The 19704-nt window shown below is 40.5% G+C and overlaps 1 protein-coding gene across 4 annotated transcripts in view; it reads right to left on the reverse strand.

The window, feature by feature from the left end:
- NCOA2 (nuclear receptor coactivator 2) overlaps window positions 1-19704 on the reverse strand; it is a 169406-nt gene that overhangs the window by 101770 nt on the left and 47932 nt on the right. Inside the window, exon 1 of one of the 4 annotated variants that reach the window (XM_024739022.1) lies at window positions 19478-19658. The exons of the other annotated variants lie outside the window; for them this stretch is intronic. The gene's annotated coding sequence lies outside the window, so the exon portion shown is untranslated. Of the gene's footprint in view, window positions 1-19477; window positions 19659-19704 lie in introns of those variants that run through there. 4 annotated transcript variants of the gene reach the window in all.

The raw sequence follows: 19704 nt of genomic DNA on the forward strand, positions 1-19704 counted from the left end.
CTATTTCCAAGTTTTGTTTATCTGAAATAGAGCTAGGGGCTTCCCTGGTGGCGCAGTGGTTAAGAATCCGCCTGCCAATGCAGGGGACACAGGTTCGAGCCCTGGTCCGGGAAGATCCCACATGCTGCGAACCAACTAAGCCCGCGAGCCACAACTACTGAAGCCCGCATTCCTAGAGCCCGCGAGCCACAACTACTGAAGCCCGTGTGCCTAGAGCCCATGCTCCACAACAAAGAGAAGCCACCGCAATGCAGAGTAGCCCCCGTCTGCTGCAACTAGAGAAAGCCTGCGCGCAGCAACGAAGACCCAACACAGCCAAAAATAAAAAATAAATAAATAAATAAAAATAATAAAATAAAAGAGCTAGAACTCACAGACACTTAAGAGTTCTTATAAGTGCTTATGAGGTATAGATTTTCATTATTTTTTCCCAGTCTTTTACAGATGTGTTGCGTATACCTATTTGGAAGCAATTTTGGTCCATCTGACTGAGGTTTTTCAAACCATTCATCTTAGTTTTTATAGAAACGTATGTACCTTTTCACACTCACAATCAGTTACATAATATTTAATAAAATTATGTGATTACAATAACAAGCACAACTAGCATAAACCAGTCTGGACAAGAAGCCGGCTCTTGGTAGGCATGCAACGTCCCTGCTGTGCAGAAGTGTGGGGTGTTCTGCATTGCCCACCAGCCTGGGGCACTTGGAGCCTAGCATTCTTGTGATTTATAGAGGGAAAAACAGATCATGTGGTCAGTTCCAGCCTTTCAGCCCCAATGAAAGTTGATTATGAAAATGAGAATTTATGCAAAGCTAACCTGAAAGCATAGATCATGAAATCCTTCAATAAGTTTAACTGAATATGTATTACATGCCATGCATGGTTCTAGGAACTGGGGGATACGGCAATGAACGAAACAGACCAAGTCTTTTGTCCATAAGAGAAACAGTGAAACAAATAAAATATACCATATCAGGTAGTGATCAGAGCTATATAAATAATATATATGTAGGGCTAGGATAGTACAACGTGTCAACAGATGGGGGTGAGGAGTGCCAATTTACCTGGGTGGTCAGGAAAGTTCTCTCTTGATAGAGTGACACCTTTCTAACAGAACTCTAAGATCCATAATAGAATTTCTTTATTATGCAACCATTAAAACAAAATTCAGGAAAAGTCATACAATGCAATGGCTAAGAGCACATCCTCTGGTGTCAACTCAGGTTTGGAATGCCCGGAATACCACATATTAGTTGTGCTAATTATGCTAATTAACCTATTGGACCTAAGTTTCCTCATTTCTAAAACTGTAGAAATACTAATACATACTTTTATAAGTTTGTTGAGAGCATGAAATGTAAAGCACATAGAACAATGATTGGCATCTAGTAAGCGCTTATTTAATAAATGTTAAGATATTATAGGTTGAATTTAATACCATGTAAATGCTTATGAAACAATCTAAGCTGATGGTGAATTACAGTTAAAGAGAAAAATTAATTTATAGAAAAAAATTAGAATCCACCAATGTATTAGCAGTTAAATTGTTTCAACAAGCACTGTGGGTATAATTTAATGTTTGCATTTTCCAAGTTTCCTTTCATTAACACATCAGATTTTAATGAGTTTACCAAAAGGCAGAAAGGAGGAAAAGGAGAGGGAGGCAGGGAGGGAGGGAAGGAGACCCGGCCCGTGCCACTGGAAGAAAACAAAAACAAGCAAACCAGAGATTCCTTTAAATAACCAGGCTCTCCAGGATGCAAATTAAAACATACAAATTGTTAACATGCTTATTTTCAGGAAGCATATTGCATAAAATATGGTAAGTGGCACGAAAAATGCCTAAAGTGAATGAAATAAGAAATTGGACCCCCTTTTACAGGTATTTGCAATGAAATTTAAAGTATAAATTATTTCCTTTTACCAGTCAAAGGATATTCTGTAACAGTATTCTATAACTACTGAAACTCTATTACAACCAAATTATATTTTCTCCAAATCTACCCCAAGTTCTTCTAAATAAGAAAGATGGAGGCTCTTGGTCATTCTGGACTCATTACTGTATCCTAGTCTTAACTTCTGTAACTTTCTCATGTTTTCTCTCCCACAGATGCGACTCTTCTAAAGCAAGAACAATGTCCAAATCACAAGAACCTTCCAGCAAAGGTTACTCAAATCGCGCTTCCTCAGGAAAATCTTCTCTTTCAAGTTCAGCTGAAAAGCCATCTTCTTTATGCAGGCCTCATGGATTCCACTAGGAAGAATTCGAGGTTCCCTTCTACTTGTTCCCTGGCCCATAGGACACGCGATTAAGATAACGCTTCTTTCTTCTGCATCCTCAGTTGCCTCATTCCCAGTGAGGGTCCAGGGCATTCTCCTGATGGGCCAGGCAGGCCCACACTGCTGTCCCCCACGCCAGGTTCTAGGCGCCAGAGATGCCACAGAAGACACTCTCTTTCCTTTTCTCATTCACACTCATTTCACTCCAAGCTTTCCTAGCGTTTTCCAAGCATTCTTTGTCTCCAGTCAAACAGAACACACAAAGCAGGGGCAAAACTTTTAAGCATGTCCCAGGGACAATGTTTAGGACCCAAATGAAATGTCTGTGGTTAGAGAAGAAAAAAGGATCACAGTTATACAGCTCCTTGGGGCAGTTTAAATTATGTCTCGCATATAAGAAGTCTTTTTCTGGAATACTTTTTAATGCTCTTTTCCTATTCTCTTCCACAGAAGTGGAAAGTGAGCAAGGAGGAAAACCCTGGTTTGGTGGGGGGACCTCCGATTCATTTTTTCACCATACAAATTCTGGCGAACTTTCTTTTCGTCAGATTGTTACAATAACTCCAAACAGTATTTGCTATGAGGCAATGGTTGCCATCAAAAATAGAAAAAAGGCAGCTCTGGATCAACAGGTCCCCCTTCCCCCAATCCAATTTGTTCTTATAAAAATAAGCCAAATTAGGCATTTTTATTTGCAAATAACACATACCTACAGAATGATTTACTGAGAATTACTAGAATTTAGAAAGTTATTTACAAGAATTCATTATTTGAAAAGAATTTAAAAATTACGTTGGCACCTGAACTTATAAGCCAAAACACTTACTTTAACCATTTTCTTCACTCTCAAACACTGGATTTTAGTAATTATCGAAACTAACCATACTTGAGTTTAGGAGAGATTTGTACTTCAGCTTAAGTTTCAAACTTGGAACACAAACAGCTCTCAGTAGAAGTGCAATCATATTGTTAGTATTGCGACTGTACAACGGAGCCCAATTCTCTGACTTCAGGATCGGGGCGTGGAGAATTAGGGAGCCCTCTCGATTTGCCAGATTTTGTAAGAGCAGAGCTGTCCTGGAGAGCTGTCAATGGAGGGCTTTCTCCTTCCCGCTCCAGATGCAGAGCTACTGCATTTTGGGGAACTAAAGTTATAACTGGACTCAAGAATTGAGCTTCTTCTAATCACCCTTTGGGTAGTTAATACAAATTTAAACCCAAATGAGCTTAAAGGGCGTTAAAAATAATAATTTAATGGACTAGATCAGGGTGGTCTCAAACAGGCATTGAAAAGATTAAAACAACTTCCTCCTATTGGAGAATGTGTCCTTCTGTACCTTTTTTTTTCAATTAGTCCTAAAAATGTGTTTGCACTGAGAGCGTGAAGAATCATTGTTTTTGTAAAACCTACAGCTATGGATAAAAATCTGTAAGGCTGCTGCACCTTATTTAACCATAACTGGCAAGTTAATAAGCATGAAATGAAAACTTGAAAGAAATTAAGGTAATTGCTTGACACCTCAGATACAGGTAACTATTATATTCCTTTTGCTTGGTATCGGGGGAAAAAAAGAGAACTCATTAAGCTGAAACTCAAACCCTGGCTCCAGTTAGGATAAATGATGTAGAAAAAACTGAGCTCTCAGAGAAATCACAACACATTATATATGTATGTTCATAACACAGGCATATGACTTCTTTAGTTTGGTGTTTTAAGGCAATGTTGTGAAATCCAGAGTAATGACTATTACTTAGGGCAAAAACATATTTGGGCCCCGGACAATTAAATGTTATATAAGGTTAAGTTTCTAATTAATAAAGATCTCTTCTTGGTATTAAAAATATAACCTAAATTATAGGATTTTAATTTAAAAATCTATTTGCATTTCTTTCCTTCTGATGTTCAACTGCGCTGATAATTGAGTAGCTGCCGAGAGCAAATTACTGGGCTCTCTGGACACTGTAATACAATCACGGAGTAAGAAACAGAACTTAATCTCAAGAAATCAAAGATTTAGGAAGAAGAAACAAGTATGTAGTAAACTAACGCGGGCTCCGGCACACACGAAAAACACAAAGTGCTCGCGAAGAGAAATCACTTCTTGTCGTGGGGAGCCTCGGCGAAGGTCTGACGAATGGGCCGAGTTGGGTTTTGAAGAAGGGGTACTACATTTCAAAGGGAAGCTGGGGTGGTGGTGAGGGTGTCGCAGGACCCTAGGGTGCCAAAGCGGTGCGCTTAATAGAGAGCACGGTCAGGCCAGAGATGCTGGGTGACCACACGGCCATGTGACTCGACAGCTGGAGGGCTCTGGGTCTTTCCATCCTCACCCAATCTCTTCTCCCCCCAGGATGCTGTCAGGCCCTGGTTATGGTGCTGGCTGCACCCTACCTCCCCCAGTGCCACCGGGGAGCTGTGGGAAACGCACCCTCCGGCTCCACCCAGCCGGCCTGAAGGACGCACCCTGGCGGCGGGCGGGGTCTAACAAGCCCGGACGCTGAGGCCTGCTGAGCTTCGCCAACCACTGCCATCAGCTGCAGGGAGAAAGTTTCTTGTCCCATAGGTGACCTGAAATCTGACTAACTCACAGTATTAATAATCTGCTCTGACAAAAAAGGAAAGGGAGAGGTAAGGCAGAGTACATTTTATTCACTGAATTCACGTATTCACCACGTATTTAGTAAGCGTCTACTTTGGAGCGTCAGAATATGGAAAACCCTAAATGCTAGAATAAGTAGCAGTCCCTGTTGACTTACTAAACCACAGGCACAGTGGAAAGGTCTCAGCCAGAGGTGGTCAGACCACAGTTAGGGCAGCGGTACCCACCACAGGTTTGGAAGCATAGGGAGGAGGGGCTGAAGGCTTGCTAACAGGATACTGCTAACGGCCACATATGGTACAAGTGCATTTATAGGAAACATCCAGAATAAGCAAATCCACAGAAACAGAAAGCAAGATTAGTGGTTGCCAGGGGCTAAGGGGAAAGGCAGAGGGGGAGTGACTGCTAACGAGCACAGGGTTTCTTTTCGGGTTGACGAAAATGTTCTGAAACTAGATAGTGGTGATGGCTGCACAACTGGTGGATAAACTAAAAGCCACTGAACCGGACACTTTCAAAGGGTGAATTTTACGTTACATGAAGTGTATCTCAATAAAGCAGTTTTTATTAAAAACAAAAAACCAGAAAACGACAACAACAAGCCCCACAAGCTATTAGGCCTGATACTGATAACCTGCCGAGTTGTGGAACAGGTAAATGGATGGTTTACAAATATTTAGGAAACAAACTGGCGACTATTACGATCAAGAATGACTTCTCTAATGATTCACCCCACATGAATTGTCCTCCTACTTTCTGCTAAAGAGATAAGAACTTTGTTTTTAAAGTTTTATTATTTTTTCTTAATACAAGTAATGCATGCTCGTAGTAGAAAATTTAGAACATAAAATGCTAAAGAATATATTGCATGTATTCCTACCACACAGAGAATAACCATTAAATTAAAAAAATTTCTGCTCAGCATTGGGAGTTTTGGACTGACATGTACACACCGCTCTATTTAAAAAGGATAACCAACAAGGAACTACTGTATAGCACAGGGAACTCTGCTCAATATTCTGTAATAACCTGTATAAGAAAAGAATTTGAAAAAGAATAGATACATGTATATGCATAACTGAATCACCTTGCTGTACACCTGAAACACAACACTGTTAATCAACTATGCTCCAATATAAAATAAAAATCAAAAAAATGTACTGTGTCTGTGTGTGTGCCACAAACTGCATGTACAGTTTTATAGATGCCCTTATTATTTCTAAGATTTTTCCATGGTATTAAATGTCTTTATAAACATAATTTTAATGGCTCTATGATATTCCATCATATGAAAGTACCATAATATATTTAAACATTTTCTATAATCATTTAGTTTGCTTCCATTTTTTACCACCATAAATAACACTGTGATGAATATCTTTTATGTAAGTACTGATCCACATATCTGATTAATTAATCATCAATAGTCAATACAATAGTCTCAGACATGTAATTACCAGATCAAACGGTGTGCCCATATTTAAAGCTATTATATTTACTGTCAAATTATTTTCCAAAAAGGCTGTACTAATTTCTAATCACCTCAGCAGGGTATGTGAGGTCCTATCGTACCAGAATTCACAATAATAATGAATATTATGATTTTTAAAAATGCTTTGCAAATTTGAAGACCATGGCATGACATTATTTTCTAATTTAAACTGATTACTAATAATTGAGTATTTTTCAAATGTTTTATAAGCATTTCATGTTTACTTTAATAAAAGAATGTGGAGTCAGGGATCTGGCATAGACACAGCATATTCAGGTTGGTGAGGCATCTGAGTTACTGCTATTGTAGAGATGAAAGCAGATGTGGCTCATAATGAATCACCTGAGAAACTTTTTAAAAACATGGCTTTCCAGGCTCCACCCCAGACCAACGAAATTAGAACCCCCCTGCAGAACGACCCCAGGTGATCAGCTGAAGCCTGTCCAGCGCCCACTGGAAGGGAAGAGCAGCACTTAGAACTACTTGGCTGGGAGACAATGGTGAGTTAGTCTAGGCCGGTGGAATAACATTCTGGGTGTTAGTTAACTGGTTATTACAAACAAAGAGAGGTTCTCCAGTCTAGTTGATTTTTTTAATCAATGACTCGAAAAAAAAAAAAAACCTGTTTATCAGATAGGCAGGTGACACAAAGCATACCTATCATGTTTGATAATACGAGTACTTTTCTGAAAATCTTAACACTGGCAGACTAGAAGGTCCGAACCAGCGCAATGACATTATTTACTCGGTATCTTTGTATTATTAAAACAATGTGAACACCTACAAAAACACAATTTAAAAAAAGGAAAGGAAAATCCCTCACGATCTTCCTATTTTAATGTGTTCAGTCAGTATTTGAATTGGGGCAGAGATGAAACTTCTCTCACATTTGGTCACCATCTAAATAGTTTTCTTTTTCTGTCTTGTGTTTCTTCCCAAATACAACCCATAGCAGTTCTACTCCATCCTACCGGTCCTTCCTGTGCCTCTCAAGTCTTACTCTGTAGTAAGAAATTCGCCCACATCCTTAACCCAGTAACAGTATAAGGAGCCTTTCTGGTACCTCCTGACAGGCCCTCCCCACGGTCCATTCCCATAGACGCTGCCTGTCCTCTCATCACGCTCGTCCCAGGAACAGGAGGGCGCGGCATCCCCTCTGCCTTCCTCAGAGCTGCCACTAGGCCGCTGCTCAATTACAAGGGTGGCCTTGAATCAAAATCTCCGCTCCTTGGAAACCCATGTCTTAAAGCACCCTCTATCCATGATCCGGCTTGAGATGTACCAGTGTGCCACTTAATCTTCCACCTTTACTGAAGATGTTGGTATTTGATTAGTTCTTCGTCTCTAGGCCACATCTGGTCGCCACCCAGAGTGATCTCACAATCTCTGTGAAATCCTCACAGGCCCTCCTGTCTCACCTCCAACAGAGGTCACCTCCACTGCACTTCGGCCACTGCCCCTACGATCACTCCCGAACCTTGCTGTCACCCAGAACTGGGGGCCCCCGAAAGCCACTTCTGGCCCACAGCTTCCTAGCATGCTAGCTTTCTTACTGTCTTCCTCCTTGGTAACCGGTCTTCATGCATCAAGAACTCTAGTCCCTTGCCCTTCTGCTCATCGCATGTCCCTCCCTACCTCGCTGGATTCACCACCGTCAGGTGGGTCTCACGCATCTGTTCTCACAGAGTTCCCTCCACAAAACTTAATCCCAAGATTCCTCCACTCCTATAAGTAGGAACCCAAGCCTCGACAGAGAAAATCCCACAGCTAAGGGCGGAACGGCCCCTCAGACGTTTCAAGGTTTCTCAACTTGCCTTAGACTCATAGGCCTGCCTGCCCATCCTTTTATTTGTTCTCCATTCAGCTCCTATTTACCCCAACAATTACTTCCAGCTTTTACCGCTTGGGCAAATGGCCGATCAACCTGATTTTATGCGACTTCCCTTCCTTTCACTTACACAGAAATCCACTGCTCTCTTCAACATCACTCCTGGCTTTGCAGAGGATGTGTGATCCCTCCTCTTGTAAACACTAACTGCTCCAACCCCATTTCCTATTTCCCTCCCCATCTTCTCTGAGACTTTGCTACAAAGCTTCTCTTTACCAACCGTTCACCCTTTTTCTTTCTACTTTAACCTATAAGCACACTCAGGTCATTTCCATCCCTTGAGTGTGAATCTTTCTCCAGCAGCCATCCAGTCTCACATCTTTCCTTCACATCCAGACCTGCCCAAAGACTACAGGCCTGTTCTCCCTTACCCCAAACACTAGGGAGCCACAGAATTTAGAATCCAGAGAGATAGACATATTTTAATTTTAGAAAGAGAAAACGTGGCATACTCCATATTTCATAATAACCCCACAGAGCCCTGTGAGTGCATTCTGTAATCAAATTCAATATTATTTCTGCAGTGAAATGTATGAATATTCACACTAGGTGGGACAAATGAAGATTATAAGCCATTCCATACCCATTCAAGTCAGGTTTTACCGCTAAATGAGTTAGAAAAACCTTTCCTGTTCCAGAGTTTGTTGAATTCTGAGATTCAGATAAGGGAATATAGGCCTGTGGTTTATGCCTATTCCCTTCCACTCACTTCATGATCCCAAACAATTACATTTCCTCCCACCTCGTTCCACTGACTCTGCCTCGTCTTCCATGACATTTGCATACCAAGCCTACATAAGTTCTGGCATCCCGTGCTATGTGACTTAGCCTTTCCACTGTGCCTGTCACTGTGATCACGTCCCCCCAGGGATTCCTCCCGGTATATCTCTGTTCTGAGCCTTCCATGACACCACCCTGTATAGGGCCTCCCCTTAAACTGCATAATTCTTCTTCCATCTCTTTCATGGGACCTTCCTCTTTGGAGTTCTCCAGGCCTCCTCTTCTGCCCAGCCCTCTCCTCGGTTCTCTTCCGTTTTTTAAAATTATGTTTAACAGCTTTAGTGGGGTGTAAGTCCGAAGCCATACAATTCACTCTTCTGACACATCCACTTCAGCGGTTTAAGTCTAATCACAGGATTGTGCAACCGTCACCACATCTAATCCCACAACATTTCATTACCCCAACAGGAAACCCCACGCTCACTATGCAATGCTTCCTCATTCCCTCCTCTCTCCCACTCTGAAGTACTAACACCCTCTGACTTTATGTATGTGCCTAATCTGGACATGTCATATAAATGGAAACATATAAGATGTGGCCTTTTGTTTCTCACTTATTTCAATTAGCATAATGTTTTCAAGGTTCTGCAATATTGTAGCATGTATGAGTACTTCATTCCTTTCTATAGCCAAATATTGCAATGTATATAGGATATACCACATTTTATTTATCTACTCATCAGTTGATGGGACATCTGGGCTGTTTCTACTTTTTGGCTCTTAGGAATGAATAATGCTGCTATGGACATCTGTGTGCAAGTGTACAGATATGCTTTAGTTTTTTTGGATATAAATCTAGAAATGGAATTGGTGAGTCTATAGCACCTTTACATTTAATTTTTTGATGAACTGCCAGACTGCTTTCCGAAGTGAATATACCATTTTATTTTCCCACCAGCAATGTCCGAGGGTTCCGATTTCTCCATATCTTCATCAACACTTATTTAATTTTTAAAAAAAATTACAGCCATCCTACTGGGCATGAAATGGTGTCTCGTTGGCTGGATCTGCATTTCCCTAGTAACTATGCTGAGCATCTTTTCAAGTGCTTTTTTGGCCGCTGCGTATCTTCTCTGGAGAAATGTCTATTCAAATCTCTGTCTATATTAAATTAGACTCTGCAGTGGTTCTTAGCACCACTTTGGAGTTATGAATGGCTTTGAGAATCTGACCAAAGCCAAAAAGTAAAGCTACATAGATAACAAAATAAGGCATACAATTCTCCTAAGATGTCACTAACCCACAGTGAGACTACTTATGGACCTTCCAGATTAAGCAGCCTTGCTGTATATCATAGGTTCTCAACCCTGGTGCATATCTGAAGACCACCTGGGGAGCTTTTAAAAAACGCCACATAACCACATGATTCAGCATGTCCACGTCTAGGTATATACTGAAAAGAACTGAAAGCAGGGACTTCAGCAGATATACAGACACCTGTATTCACAGCAGCATATATATATATATATGGCATATATATATATATATATATATGGCATATATATTTGACATTTATATAGCCAAAAGGTGGAGACAACCCATATGTCCATCAATGCATGAATGAACCAAATGTGTATATACATACAACAGAATATTATTCAGCCTTAAACAGGAATGAAATACTGATACATGCTACAACACGGATAAACCTAGAAAACACGATGCTAAGTGAAAGAAGTCAGACACAAAAGGCCATATATTATGATTCTACTCATGTGAGGAACCCAGAATAGCCAATTTCATAGAAACAGAAAGTAGAACTGTGGTTACCAGGGCCTTGTGGGAAGAGGGGTGAGTACTTACTGTTTAATCGGTCGAGTTTCTGTTTAGGATGATGAAAAAGTTCTGGAGATGCACAGCAGTACAACAACGTGAAGGGGTACTTAATGCCACTTAACTGTACATTTAAAATGGTAAATTTTATGTTAGGTACATTTTACCACAATCATAAAAAAACACGTTTGTGTACACACACACACACACACACACACACACACACGACCAGGACACCATCAGTATTTTGCTTAAAAGCTCTCCAAGTAATGCGAATGTTCAAAAAGGCTTGAGAACTGCGGCTGCATGCTCTCCTTGGTGTTATCACCTATTCCCAAGGTTTCCCAAATCTTTCTTTCCAGCCTTCACCTCTCAAAGCTTCTACCTCAAAAATCCAGCCAGGTTTCAATGCACAGAGTTGAGCGCATCCATTCCTCCTTCTCATCCCCTAACTGCCCCACCTGAAAGAGCGCCATCCACTGAACATCATCCTTAAACTCCTATATTCTCGCCATAAAATCATCAATGTGACTCTGCTTCTTAAGTATTCTCAAGCCTCCCCCCTTGTCTTTAAGATAATCATTACTGCTTCTAGCTCGGGCCTTCACCTTACTTGGAAAATCTAACGTAAGCTTCCTTACCTCCAGATAATTAATTTCCTGGCTCAAGATCTTTAGTAGACGCCACTCCCTCTGAGATGAAGTCTCTGCTGCCTCAAATGTTACAGATGATGCCTTATGGTCTAGCCCTTGCCTACTTCTCCAGGGCCATCTCCTGCTGATTCTGCTTGCCCTGGTGATGTATAAACTGCACGGGGTTCCTCACCTACCACACACTAGTTCTCACCTCTTTTCTTGTGCTTGCTACACATGGAACAAAAAATAGATTTTCCCCCTTTTGGCTAATTCCCACTCATCTTTCAAAACCTAGCTCAGATGACCTTCTCCCCAAGATTAAATTCCCTTCCTCTATCTTTTAATAGCCTATATAACTACCATTAACCACATATATCTTAATTATGTCTTTTTCCTTAGCAAATTTTAAGCTCTGTGAGGGGTAGAAACTAATTAGGTTTCATCTTTTTATATTAGGCCCTTACCAGAATGCCTGCCACACAGTACTTAATTCATGTTCATGGAATAAATTGCTTTACAAACTACTATAGAGTTTGAAGCTATTTCATCAAAATAGGAAACATCATTTACTATGCTATATCTGTATTTTATTTGATCTTCACAAAAACCCTATGAAGTCATTGTTATTATGATTCCCTGAAGTACAGAAACATCAAATAACATGTCCAAGGTCAAACACCACCAGCAGGTGGTAGAAGTGAGACTCCAGAGCCTGAGCCCTGCCTCTTCCCTTCCCCTGGCGGAGATACGGCTCTTCTTACCTGTGTAGGTCTCATCTTCTCAAGGAGATATTTCCTGCCTTCCAGGATTTTTCTCTATAATTTTTAAAGTTATAATCTTAACATACAGTTTTGTATCTTTTAAAAATTAAAAAAATTTTAGCATGTTACTATGTGGTCTTCATAACCAGCATGACTACTCATGAAGACAAAGGTAGATTCTTACAATGAGGTTGAAACAAACAAAAAAACTGTATGAAGTTCTAAATAGGGGAAGCTAAGATGGCGGCCACTTAGGTGATAATAGCCACAGGGGATTTTAACTGATTGCCAGCTTAATATGAATCAAGCAAACGACAGTATGCTAAAAAACAAGAGATGTACTCTTAGAAATGCAAAAAGAAAAGAAAAATTAGAAATCTGCAATTTGAATAGACACATGAAATTCCATGTTGCTCCGGAAGATAAGAGATAATAGGTGCCTGGGGAATTTAGTCAATGAACAGACACTAGCCAAGAACTTGTTTAAATAAGCAGGGATATGTATGTATGGGTGTGTGTGTGTGTGTGTGTGTGTTTATATGGATATGTGTGTACATGGATAAACTACTTGGGGAGATGAAACATACACAGGTACGAAAACACACTACGTGTGTTGAAGGGATATTTCACAGAGAAGAAATATCTTAGGCATTTGGTAATTATTAAGTGTTGGACACTATATTATTTTATTTAGTTCTTAGAGCTCTACAAAGCAGATACTGTCCCCTGTTTTACAGAGGAAAAAACAGATTCAAAGAAGTTAACTGACTTGTCCAAAGTCTCAAAGCTTACACGTTATACCACTAGGTTTCAAACCAAGCTCTGATTACTCTTTCTACAATCCTTAACTTTCTAATAAAAACCATTAAATAAGGACTTCAAAATACATAACAGGAGAGTTGTTGATAGTACAAGGAAACGGTCTAGTTAAAACGTTGGAAAAAAATGAACATATCATCCTTGAAGTCTGTGGAATGTCCATCCCTGGAGACCTTCAGCTGTAACATCAAGGGAGGGATAGACAGTTGACACCAGAATTGCCAGGTAAGATCGACACCCCACATGCAGTTAACCTCCCAATATGAACAGAGGAACCAAAAGCCATGACCTTACGATGCTATGATATGAAAGCACCTGATTTTTCGTTCTCTCCTCTCAGCATCATCAAGGAAGGATGAGCTCTCCCTTTCCCTGAATTTCCTTTTGAGTCCTTATGTCTCTGTCACATGCTTATTTGTGCGTCATTTCCAGCCCTCAGACTGGTCCCACAACCTCCAGGTTCTGACTGTGACCAACAGTGAATACACTGCATCACTCACCTGAAGCACAAAATTATACTGAACTCAGGTGGCTTAGACGTTTAGGACTGTACCAGGACCCCAGAAGCTCAATGGCGTCCCTGCTTACCTCCATACCCGCAGCCCAGACCCTCTACACGAGTGAAACATCTGTTTTTAGTGTCTGGCAATAACTGGATTGATTTCTCTGCCTTTGGAACACTCGGCTCACAGTAACCCTCTGTACAAGAAACAACTTCCCACTTACATCTGTTACCTTGTCTTTCCCCCTTCTTAATCCTAGGTGTCCTGATAACATTTCCAAGCAACTACATTAGAAAATTATGCTCCAGAATCTAATTCCAACTGTCTTGAGGTTACCTGGCACTTGAAATAATCTGGAGGTGACAGGAGATCAAACCAGGGAGGACAGAAGAGGCCTCTGGAATGGGCCATTATAGAAACTCTATTTCAACCCTGGCAGAGGTAGCTGTACACAACTCCACAATGGTTAGCTCTGCTAAACATGTATCCTGGCTTATTATCTAAATGAAAGACTAAACTCGACAAACAACCAAGTGGAAAAGTCAGGGAACTTAAACTGGTCTTCTGCTTTTAAAGGTGAAAAACACAAAACCACAAGAAGTCCCACAGATCTTCTTGGTAAATGCCACGTCGTACCAGACCCCACTGCACTCTGTTCTGAACCCGACCATCCATGCCCACAGCCCTTCCTAAGGACCCTCAATGGGCTGTTACGAGGAAGCTTTCACCCAGCTCCTGACACTGAAGACTCCATAGCAATGCTCCCCTGACACCTGATCTAGGCACCCAATGGACAGGCTGCCCAGCGGTCTACTGGGGCGGCTCGGCACAAAAGTTCTATCCAGACACAGACAGAGGTGATGGCCTGAGTCTAGTAGATTCTCAGAGTCTGTGGAATATGTGAGAGAGAGCTGTTCTGTGCGCAGAGAGAGAAGGTGAAAAGACACAGAGGAAGAAACCACAAGAGGATAAAGGACAAGGAGCAATGAACGAGCCAATTAGGAAGCAGAGAAAAGGTGTGCCCTGAGCGTGAGGGGTCTGCTGAGCTCGTGAGACAGAAGCAGCTGGTGCAGACAGAGCGCACCTCGGCCACCGCAGTCAACACGCACAGTGGCTCTGCACCTTTCCTCCCAGTAAGTCAGAGCACATGCTCCCCTAGCCTAGATTTCAATGGTTAGGCTATCAAATAGACACGGAAGCTTTCAATGTGGGTAAATTTGTGGCCCACGAGCTATAACTCCACTCCCAATAAAGGCAGATGTCCCAAGGACAACACCAGACCTATTGAACTCTATCCCCTCACTCGGCCCTGAAGTCATGGAAAGCCCGGCTCAGCTCTTGCTCTCATCATTTCCTAGCTGTGCAACATTGGGAAAGGTACTTAACCTTTCTGAGCTTCAGTTTCCATGTCTGTAAAATTCAGAAATAATATTCACTTCACAGGTTTGTATGAAAATTAAATGAGATCGAGGATAAAAGTACATAGCTTGATATATATAGGCTTAATTCAGGCATGAGTAATAGAGCTGTTGGCCAAAAGTTCAATGTTAATGAATCAACAATACATATATTAAATAAGGTGTCTTTAAACAGAAACCTACTCAAAATAAGGCTATGTACTGATCCAAGAGCTAAAATGTTATGACCAGAGACTCGTAGGAATCTAACTCTGTATCTCCCCTAGAAGAAATTGCTCCGTATTTGCTAACTCAGTGTCTGCCGTGACTTTATGGAACATAACGCCTGCAAATAACAAGGATCAGCTGTAGTTCATCAAAGTTAGACCATGGGAGTAGGGGAGAATCTGGGGGGCAGGCAACTAGAAGGGTAGAGCCAGGTCATGAAAGGGCCTTTTATGTCCTACCAAGGGGTGTGGACTTCATACCGCTTCTAATCTGATTACTGATTAGAAGACTGTGGGCCTGGGAAAGGTCTACAGCTCCCTGCTCCTGAGTGGACCCCTGGTGTCTGGCACAGATGTCTCATCTACAAGAAAGACTGCTACCCAATGCCTTACACATGTTGTCCTCTTGGCTCAGAGCCACAGACAACAGAAGATACTGGGAACCACCAACCGTCTAGTGGCCACGGTGAATGTCAAAAGAAACAGGTGAAATCAAATTCAGTAATGTATTTTAACACATCGTATTCAATATAGTTATCTTTTCAACGTGTAATCAATATTCTAAAAATTATTACTGAGCTATTTTATTTTTTCTTTGGGGAGGGGGGCACTCCGTCTTCAAAGTCTGAGTGTATTCTGCACTCAATTCAGATAGGCCCTCAATTCAGATAGGCCACATTTCCAATGGTCAAAAGCCACTCGTGACTTGTGGCTCCTATGCTGGACGGTGAAGGCCTAGGATACCCTATACATCCTCCAGGGCCTGCTAGTCATCTTCTGTTCTCTTTACTTTCTCTGCCAAGTGTCCCCTGATCAATCCTCTCCCCACCCCAGGGACAGTCAGTTACTCTTCTCCTGTACTAGTGAAGCACCTGACAAAATTTTACAATAAACAGTTGTTAAATAAACAGGAGGATTTAAGTGCAAGAATGAAACTGGCTATCTTTCCATTTTAAAAATAAACCAACCCGTAGGAGGATCCATCAAGGGAGACCAAAGATAGATGATAACGCTATATTCATACTTAACTTTCCCACTCATTAGCAAAAATCCAGTTATAAAAATTTCGTGAGGTAAAACTTTTTCCCACCGTGAATACTGATGAGAAAGAGTGACATCACCTAGGAGAAAATACACTTGTTCACTACTAAAGCCTGCAGAAGTAGAAGGGATCCCTATGTGAAATATTATGTAGACGGGAACTCCTCTCTAGGGAATTTGCGTGGGTGTAAAATGACTTACAACAAATCTGAAATCAGTGGCTGATATTCCAGGGGTGTTCCCAGTGTCTGAAAACAAGAACCTTAATTTGGATTCTCTGTGGTTTGTATACCTGAATGCTCCCATCATAGCAATGCAGTGAGTAAAGGACCTTGAAAACAGCAAGGTTTCCATTTGCCAAGAAAAAGGAGAAGTAGCTAAGTAAGAAAATATGTAACATGCATCCTTCAGATCCCACGACTTCAGAACTTCTCCCCACCCCGTCTACTCCTTGTACCAATCTCCGCTACCGCATTAATAATGCGCTCGCCCCGCTCACCTTTCCCTAAAGCAGATTTCTGAATCAGCTGTGAGTTACTTTTCATGAATATGTTTCTTTTCAGTGCAGACCAAACCTCACTTAAACGAAGCTTTTAAGAAGGACCCTGGAAAATTTGCTATCTGTTGCACAAGTTGTTTTTTTTTTTAACATCTGTATTGGAGTATAATTGCTTTACAATGGTGTGTTAGTTTCTGCTTTATAACAAAGTGAATCAGCTATACATATACATATACCCCCATATCCCCTCCCTCTTGCGCCTCCCTCCCACCCTCCGTATCCCACCCCTCTAGGTGGTCACAGAGCACCGAGCTGATCTCTCTGTGCTATGCGGCCACTTCCCACTATCTATTTTACATTTGGTAGTATATATATGTCAGTGCTACTCTCTCACTTCGTCCCAGCTTACCCTTCCCCCTCCCCGTGTCCTCAAGTCCATTCTCTATGTCTGCATCTTTATTCCTGTCCTGCCCCTAGGTTCATCAGAACCATTGTTTTGTTTTAGATTCCATATATATTGCACAAGTTTTTTCACTTCATGAATTTTATATCCCTTTGGTTTCCAAAGAATTAAACTGCATCTATTAAAATATAGCCTAGTACTTTAATACTGCCTAAATCTTCCCAAACTGTGACTTTCTCAAAAAAACAAAAACCTCCTAAGAACACATTTCACTGAGGTTTACAACACTGAGTACTAAGATCACCTTTAATTCCGTCTTTTCTTACCCTATCTTTCCTACACATTAAAAATCTCTCCAAGAAGCAAACCCCCTCAGCCTGACAAGATCAGACCTGATTATAATATCTGTAGTTAATTATTGTGGTTGGAATTCTGAAGTGTAGCAGGATTTGCAAGCTAGTCACCTGGCTTGTTTAGACACTACCCTGATGTCAAAATGTGTGTCTTTTAACTCTCATAGAAAGACTGGGGCTCTTCCTCACTCCCCAACCTCTGAAAGTTAAGATATTTTTAGATAACATAACAGATTGATCTTTTTATGAATGTACTTTAAAACTGTACAGGACTGACATTTGATGTCCTAGGAGAAAAACAGCACGATCTGGAACCAAACCTATCCTAGTTTTAAGAGAATGTAAATAAAACGACTTTTTTTTTGGTTACAATACAAAGGAAATATGAACAGGCACAGATGGAGACTAGTGAAAACTACCATTCAGACATGCTCAGGGAGAAGTCATTAACCAAGTCCTCAGGAATACTCTCTGATTGGCCAAACAAGTTTTACAAAAGTGCCAGCTGTAAGTTATCTTGTAGGTTTAAATATCTTATTTGCCTTTGTTTTCCCAAAGTGTTTCACATAGTGCCGTGTAATAATAGTAAGTGCTCAATAAAAACACCCTGAACTACCCCAAAATCCTTGGATCACTTCAAAAGCTTTAGATAAGGCGGCAAAATAAAATTTAAAAGCAAAAACAAAGAAAAACAAAGAAAGCCCAAACCATCTGGCTATAAGAGTATCATTATTCAATATGATGCTAGTGACTTTTGGGCTGATACCAGTATGTAATTGTCTTATATCCTACTTACAAGAATGTAGGGAGAGTCCTACAATTAAAAAATAAACAAATAGATCCCAGAATGATTAAAACCACAGGTAATTAACTGTTTATTTGAACCAAGTTGTCTTTTTATGTAGGTAGACTAAACTAAGGTGCCAGTTTTTTTTAAAGAAAATCCCATTTAATAAGATTAATGATTTTATTAAACTATATTGTGCTAAAATATAGTTTATAGATATTATAAGGAAGAGAATCTCTTGCACTTAGTATGATTAAAAATTATGTTTGAGCTGCTCTCACCATATTTTCTTGGAGAAGATAATAAAAAGAATCAATTCTTTGTAAATTGTCCATACAGTACATAATGGCCAGATAAGAGTTCTTACCTCCATCAGTGTCAATTTCAAAAGGGAAATATACACAATATAATAATATATGTGGTTTGAAACATACACACACCCCAAGTTGGGCACATTTGGTCTAGAAGTTAACTGAAAAACATATTAGTGAATTCATACCTCTAGTTAACACTGTATAATAGTTAACCCTTTTCAGATAAAGCTTATGATTATCTTTCCCCAATCTCAGATTTTTAAGTACTACACCTTCCAAGGTTGAGAGAAAGGTACAGACTGCTAAGAGAATTAATAGCATTAGCATGAGCGAAAGTGGACAAGCACAGTCTAAAGATTAACTGCATGTTTTCAGCTTTCTGCACACAGTAGCATAAGGATGTAGTAAATCAGAAAAAGTTAGGTACTCTATACAACAAAAAATCATTCATTCAAGGCCTCAGCCAAAATAAGATTTATTACCTAACTAAAATTTAGATAATTTCAAATTCACTGCAAAGCCCTTCCTTTTTTAAGGCTTGAATTACAAAAGGATATTTTAAAAAGTTAACAGATACAAATATAAAGCTTATATTTATTCCTTAATGAGTAAGATTTGCATTGGATTCTTCTTTGGAAATTTAGAAAATGCTTACCAATTCATTTCCTAAAACAAGCATGAGACTGTATTTGGCCACATAAAGAAACTGCAAGAAACCTTTAATCGCTAAATAAACACATAAGAAATAGGGACCACGAAGGAATCAATTTGGATAGCACTGTATGTATCTGTCCCCGAGAACACTATCACTGCCCGGTTGTCATGCTCAGTTCTCCCTCGGCAACACGCACATCCAATCCAGAAGCACACAGAATTCCAAGAACACTGCCAAACATTAAGTCAGAGCACTTGTGAAACACACCTTGTAATTGTCCACAGCCTTTGCAGTTCAAACCAGAGCTCAGCAGCTTGTCCTTATCTTCACCAGTGATGTAAATAAAAATACCATACATCACTCTTCCAAAAGAAAAACCAAAAAACCCCACAATTAGCAATAAATTTAATGCCTCAGAGATAAATCTCCTGTGTTAACCCAAACCAGAATTCTGCCTTGATGTAAACCTGAGCACATGCTGAGTGCCCTGCTGC

This window comes from Neophocaena asiaeorientalis, unplaced genomic scaffold (genome assembly GCF_003031525.2).
Source record: "Neophocaena asiaeorientalis asiaeorientalis breed wild unplaced genomic scaffold, Neophocaena_asiaeorientalis_V1.1 scaffold299, whole genome shotgun sequence".
NCBI lineage: Eukaryota > Metazoa > Chordata > Mammalia > Artiodactyla > Phocoenidae > Neophocaena > Neophocaena asiaeorientalis.